The following is a 7,470-nucleotide window of genomic DNA, read 5'->3' as shown; positions in this document are numbered from 1 at the left end:
TGTTGTGGTTGATGTTGTGGTGGTTATTGTTGTTGTGGTGGTTGTTGTTGTGGTGGTTGTTGTGGTTGTGGTGGTTGTTGTTGTTGTGGGGGTCGTTGTGGTTGTGGTGGTTGTTGTTGTGGTGGTTGTTGTTGTGGTTGTTGTTGTGGTTGTTGTGGTGGTTGTTGTTGTGGTTGTTGTTGTGGTTGATGTTGTGGTGGTTATTGTTGTTGTGGTGGTTGTTGTTGTGGTGGTTGTTGTGGTTGTGGTGGTTGTTGTTGTGGTTGTGGTTGTGGTGGTTGTGGTTGTGGTGGTTGTTGTTGTGGTGGTTGTTGTGGTGGTTGTTGTGGTTGTGGTGGTTGTTGTTGTCATCCTTGTATTTGATCGTGTGAGTTGATACAGATGTTTGAAGTTTATGTCATTCTTGGTTCTGGTTTCATATCCAGGTTGTATCAGTTGGGTGTGTTTTGTAGGGGGTGTTTTTCAGATAATACTTTGTTATCATGGATGTGAAGCAACTATAATACTTTGTTATGGTGGATGTGAGGTATATTAACTATACATTAGCTAACCTACAGGTCGTCACACACAGGGCTTTATGCAGCATGTGCATGACATTTCTTTCCACCCATGAGAACTCGGTCATAAAGGTTGTTGTTGCATGACGTTATGGATGATGCAGATTTTTAAAGCATTTTATTCATCTGGTGTCCTGTTAGTTATGTGTGCTGGGTGAATATGCGTGCAGGTGATGTGCATATTCCACAGCTTGAATGAGCCCCTTTATTGTGTTCTTTTAAAATGTGTTTGATTTGTGACGGCAGCTGGTGAAAGGGGGAACAAGTCGGCAACTTATCAAAATAACTTTTATTTTCGACTTTTATTTTCCGAAAAATGTACATAAATGTCACCGTTGTTGAAAATCAACGACACACTCGCTAGTCGAGCCAAAACATTGCAATGCAATGGATTCAGTGAGTAATCCCCCACTACTAACTCTACACTAACTAGGTAGTAGGGGGGATTACTTACCGATTGACTGATTTTAAACAATGTTGACATTTATTAACATTTTTCTGAATAAAAGTCTGAACATTTGGTCGGTTGCCGACTCGTTCCCGGTTTCACCAGCTGCTTGGTTTTGTGTCCTCCTCTCCTCCTCTCCTCCTCTCCTCCTCTCCTTCCTTAACGTTTTAGTTGACTAATCCTCTCCTCTGTACCGAACCCCTCACGTGTTCCCCTCCTTCACAATAAACCCCCCCCCCCCACTGGTGAATGAATAACTCACAGATCAACCCCCCCCCCAACCTCCCACCCCCCCACACCTCTGGACTTGCTCGCACTGACTCCGCCGTTCCTTTAAGACCAGACCGATACTGAATGATCGTGTCTACCAGAGAAACCCTCTTTCCTTTTTTACCCACCAACGTTTTGTCTCTCAGACAGACGTTGACATCACTTCCTGTGACATCACTTCCTGTGGAAAACTCGTTGTTGTTGACGTTGTTTATCGTTGCAGCTCTGACGACGCGTCCTCCTCCAATTGGTCGGACTCCTGTTACGCCTCCCCCTCCCCCGAGGAGGAGCGCCCCCCCCCCTCCTTACCCCCTCCTCCTCCCCCTCCCCCCTCCCCCTCCTCCTCCTCCTCTTCCTCCTGCTACCCTCTTCTCCCCCCCCCTCCTCACCATTTCTACCACCGAGCACCGCACCAGTGCGCGCGTCCTGTCGCCCCCGGTCCCGAGTCTGTGCCCCCCCCCCGCCGGTCCGTCCCCCCCCCTGGCCCCCCACCCCCACCCTCACCACCGCTGGTCTGGCTACAGCCCCCCACTGCCCCCCCCCTCCTCCTCGTGCCCCTCCCCCCAGCAGCTTGACATCAACTCTAACCCCAAACCCAGCTGCCTGTACCTGCCCCCCCCCAGACAGAGCTCCCTGCCCGCGCCCCCCTTACCTGACGCTCCGCATGCCGCGTCTGAAACTAACGTCTCCCCCCTCTACATCAAACCCCCCCTCGTCCTAACCCGACACGACCCGTACCCCCTCGGCCCCCCGCACACCCCTAACTTCCCCCTGTCCGCCCCCCCCCCTCCCTGGGCCGCCTGTGTCTGTAGTGGAGAGAGAGGCGCCAAGCTGACTGGGTAAATACCTACAGCACAACACAGCGCCCCCGCTGGCCACTACCTGAACTACACACATAGTACCTGTGGTACAGACACACTACCTGAGGTACAGACACACTACCTGAACTACACACATAGTACCTGTGGTACAGACACACTACCTGAGCTACAGACACACTACCTGAGCTACAGACACAAAGTCTACAGACAGGCAGACACAGAGAGAGACCCGTCAGAGGATGAGAGAGAGGGATGAGGAGAGAGGAAAGGGGGGAGAGGATGGGGGGAGGGGGGGGTGGGGGGGGATGAGCTATACCACCCAAAGGTCCAGGAATGCAAGCAACGCATCTCTTGTTTTTATTGATTAATTTCCTTCGCTTTCGTTGTCTTGTGTTGCGTCTGTGTCTGGAGTGCAGAGTTCTCCCCCTATCACGGAGGAGGAGGTGATCGCCAGCGTTTGGGTTTCCAACCCTCCTCCTGTCTCGTTTTTTTTATATGATCTAGAACTTTCCAACATTGCCAGTTGAAAAATCTGGAGGATGTTGCCAGGCAACAAAGAATAGTCAAAGTGGTGCTGAGCGGCTGGGTGTTATAGTAGGCGGTTATGAGTCATTTTCCTGGGCTCCGTGTCCCTGAGATGCACTGTGGTCGCTCAGACGCTGAATATAAATGCGCCTGAAGTGACGACTGAAGGAACAGGCTGAAAGCACGTCCAATCTGACCACAGGCAGTCAGCAATCACTAGCTGAGCTCCAGACTGCCGTGTAAAATGGAGCCAGGCGGCCTTAAACACAATTACAATCAGGAAAAATAAGGGATTGTTTAGCTCGTTTTGCATAGCCCCGCCCCTGATTCCAGATCCCTCCAATCACCGTCATCCGACCATCTCTCATCAGCTGTCATCGGGGGGGGGGGGGGGGGTGTCAGTCACTCGGAGACATCAGGTTATAGACTGGGGTTTTGTAACCTCCAGGCTCTCTCCTCCATTGACATTCTGGCTGCATTATTACCATAAAAGGCTTTATTACCATAAAAGGCTTTATTACCATAAAAGGCTTTATTACCATAAAAGGCTTTATTACCATAAAAGGCTTTATTACCATAAAAGGCAAGAAAATCCATGAAGTCCTCGCGGGGCGTGGATTCTCTTTATTGGCTGCCACACTTCTATGGTCCAGCGGTCCCTGGGTGGTGTGACATTGAACTGTGGGTGTTTTAATAGGATCGATAAGACACATTATACGGGGGGGGGGGGGGAGGGGGAAGACACGGAGAGAGAAGACGCGTGGTTGAGGTGTTCATCTGAGACGCTTGGTTTCCTCCCCAGTACTCTGAAGAACAAGGAGCTCTCGCCTGTGATCGGCTTCCACGGGACAGCGCCCCCTGCTGGACAGACGGAGCACAGCCCTCACACCCTGAGGAGAGGTACTGAGGGATGGAGCGTGCGTGTGTGTGTGTGCGTGTGTGTGTGTGTGTGCGAGTGGGTACGTGTGCGTGTGTGTGACTGTGCCGTGACTATGTGTGAGAGAGAGAGAGTGTGTGTGTGTGTGTGTGTGTGTGTGTGTCTGTGTGTGTGTCTGTGTCTGTGTCTGTGTCTGTGTCTGTTTCTGTGTGTGTGTGTGTGTGTGTGTGTGTGTGTGTCTGTGTCTGTTTCTGTGTGTGTGTGTGTGTGTGTGTGTGTGTGTGTGTGTGTGCCAGATTGGTTGGCCACGGATTGCCAGCTCTCAATTACAGCCTGTTGTTGTTTTAGTCTCTCACACTTGTTCCTCCCTCCTCCCTCTTCCCTCCTCCGTCCTCCGTCCTCCCTCCTCCCTCTTCCCTCCCTCCTCCCTCCTCCGTCCTCCCTCCTCCCTCTTCCCTCCCTCTTCCCTCCTCCCTCCTCCCTCCCTCCTCCGTCCTCCCTCCTCCCTCTTCCCTCCCTCTTCCCTCCTCCCTCCTCCCTCCCTCCTCCGTCCTCCCTCATCCCTCTTCCCTCCCTCTTCCCTCCTCCCTCCTCCCTCCCTCCTCTGTCCTCCCTCATCCCTCTTCCCTCCCTCTTCTCTCCTCCCACTTCCCTCCTCTCTCCCTCCTCCCTCCCTCCTCCGTCCTCCCTCATCCCTCCCTCTTCCCTCCTCCCTCCTCCCTCCCTCCTCTGTCCTCCCTCCCCCCTCTTCCCTCCCTCTTCCCTCCTCCCTCCCTCCTCCGTCCTCCCTCATCCCTCTTCCCTCCCTCTTCCCTCCTCCCTCCTCCCTCCCTCCTCTGTCCTCCCTCCCCCCTCTTCCCTCCCTCTTCCCTCCTCTCTCCCTCCTCCCTTCCTCATCCTCCCTCCCTCCCTCCTCCCTCCCACAGCTAAGAAGTTGGCCCCCGTCCCTCCCAACAAGGGCTCGTACCCCCAGTCCGGGGGCGGGGTGTCAGACCAGTCCACGGGCCAGCCCTCCCCGGTCAGCCTGTCCCCCACCCCCCCCAGCACCCCCTCCCCCTACGGGTTCTCCTACCCCCAGGGCTACGCCACCATAGGCTCCCCCAGGGAGGTCTGCCAATCCGCCACCACCCCCTCCCTCTCCTCCCCCCCCTCGCTGGCCGGCACGCTGACCAAGGCCAGGCCCACCCCCAAGCCCCCGCGCCAGAGGCCCAGCCTGCCGCCCCCCCAGCCCCCCAGCACCCCCGGCTCCAGCCCCCAGCCCCTGGACCCGCCCCACGGCCTGCTGGAGGGCCTGTCTCCTGGGGAGAGTCTGTCCACAGGTACGGTCCTCCGCTCACCTGGAACACTGAACACCGCCGCTGTCACCTGACGCTCTGGTCACGCTCTGAGGCTCTCTGTGTATTGTCACCTTCTTAAAATAATAGCTTACGTCATATTTTATATTATTATTATATTTGATATTTTATTTTATGTCATATTTGATATTTTAAGTCATATTTCGTCCTCGTTTCGAGAAAAGCGGAATAAACTGAACCAACATGTGTGGGGGGTTTTGTACATTTTTGTAATTGTAAAATAATATAGAATATAATGATATTTAGGCCAAAAACATAATTTTCCTCAAAAGTGACGTAAGCCGTTATTTTAAGAAGGTGACGATATGATACTGTGTGTGATCCTGTAATGGTGGGGGTCTTTACGGGGTCTCTTCAATGTGCCTGACAGTATATTCATGTGACGTCAGCAACACAATGTGAATGAGTTACTGAGCTACACAACATTCTTTTGTAAGATTCAGTGGACCTATCGCTAAGCCACGCCCCCTTTGAAAACTCGGACAAACAAACAACACACACAGCTTCACTGACAGTGACTGACTGACCGACCGACCGTGACTGAATGACAGTCAATGACTTACAATGGCGGGAGTTGGCTAATTTCTGATTTCTGATTTACCACAGCAAGTAATAGACATGTTTTTTTTAAAGATGACAAGAATATTTTGTCTAGAAGCTTTTCACCATCAGATATTAGCGAGTTTTCTCGCCTGTAGTGACTTTTGCTGTGATATGATTGGACAATTTCTATTTTGGGGCGTGGCTTAGCGATAGGTCCATTGGTGTTTCATTCAGAGACGTTTCCTATGCTGAAGTCCAACATGTAACATTAGACAGCGCTCCCATTGCATAGACTCTGCTTTCATGCTTATAGCGATTACACTGTAATGTACAACGTAAACTACATTGATATATAGATGCTCGAATGTCCACATTTAACAAAATGTTGTTATGACTTTGTGGGGAAAGTCAAATGGAACTCTTCTTTGCAATAATCTAACCTGTTAGACGGTTAGAGATTATACTTTGACACTTTTAACTTGAAAACAAACTGAGAGGAAGGCAGGAACTCAACAAACAAGTTAAAAGATAACCCTGCATATCCTGTGGAGAGTTTCTAATAATCAACACAACAAACTCTTTTTTGTCCCTCAACCTCTTCCGTATTTTTCTCTCCTTGGTCAACTGCTGCTGTTGTTGTTGTTGTTGTTGTTGTCGTCTGCCTGCAGCTGTGTGAGTCCTGAGGGGCAGGTTGGGCTTAATGTGAGAGGGACTTTTAGGGTAAGCTGGAGTTACAGCACTGTAACTGTACTAAAGCCTCTTCTATCCCCCCTCCTCCACCACTCACCCACCCCCCGCAACCGCCATCTTGGCTCAACCGTCCGCCATCTTGGCTCCCTGTGGCATTGGTTTCAGCTCTCTGTACTGTATATATATATACCTGTGTACATGACTATATATATATATCTATATCTCTGATGTGTTCAGTCCACCACTAACACCCATCCTGTTGGCCTGTTGCATGGTGGCTGAGGCGGTCTGAGGCCGTGCATGGCTCGCTTCAGAACCCCTTCAGAACGTTCCAGAACAACCTGGAGGACTGACGCCGTTTTGCTCCCCAAGAACCACCCTCCTCCCCTGGCCCTCTCTTCCCCAAAACAACCCCCCCCCCCCCCAACCTTTCCCTTGTCCCTGTCTCGGCTCAGCTACCCCCCCCCACCTGCTTACCCACTGCACAATGACCACCCACAACCTTGTGCCCCCCCCCCCCATTACTGGTCTTGACTAAACACACTTGTTGTTATTGTCCAGTCACTGGTCTGCGTCGTCCATTTCACTGTCTCACACGACGGACATCGTCGCTCACTGGGTTGTGAGGTCGTAGGAGTTATGATGATAACACGTCGTATTTAAGCGTTATGAAACGAGAACTTCGAGTTCTGTAACGCTTTTATACAACGGTCACAATCAATACTTCACAAAAGAAAGATAAGACCAACTTTTAATTAATGTATTTTAACGGAACTATTTTTTAGCGTAAGTGTATTCATCCGCTGCTGAACAGTTGGCTAAGCAACGGTATTTATGTAACTTCGCTAACGGTAATATATACAAACGCGGAGTAATATGAAAAGATGTGTCAACATTCCATTTAGCCGTGCGTAAACTGCGTATATCATGGATATCGGCACGGCTGGAACGCAAACTGACCAATAGAGACACTGGACCGGATCTATCCGTTGTGCAATACTTGTCCAGCACCTTATCATGCAGACAGAGTGCAGTCATGTAGTGAGGTAGAGATGCCATGGTTTGAGGTGGCTGGTTAGGGATTCATATCCCTGCCCTGGACTTAAAAGTCACCCCAACCAAGTCTGATTTGAATAGTGGTAAAAGGTAATCTCACAGAACAATATAGTGTGCTTCTGAATATTGCTAATAGGATGTAGCTATTAAGTCTTGGATGCAAGATTATCAGTCAGACAGCGATCAAGACAGAGTAGCTCTGGTCATGAGTTGGTCAGGAACTTTCCTAAATCACTGATGGTCTGTGAAGAGTGTGTGACATGTGGCGTAGCCTCTATAACCACCTGCTTGTACCTTCTCTGTGTGACGCATCATCCAGCATTGCGCT

Source organism: Nansenia antarctica (assembly GCF_963989245.1).
Source record: "Nansenia antarctica genome assembly, chromosome: 11".
In the NCBI taxonomy this organism is placed as follows: Eukaryota; Metazoa; Chordata; class Actinopteri; order Argentiniformes; family Microstomatidae; genus Nansenia; species Nansenia antarctica.
This window is presented reverse-complemented; position numbering follows the sequence as displayed.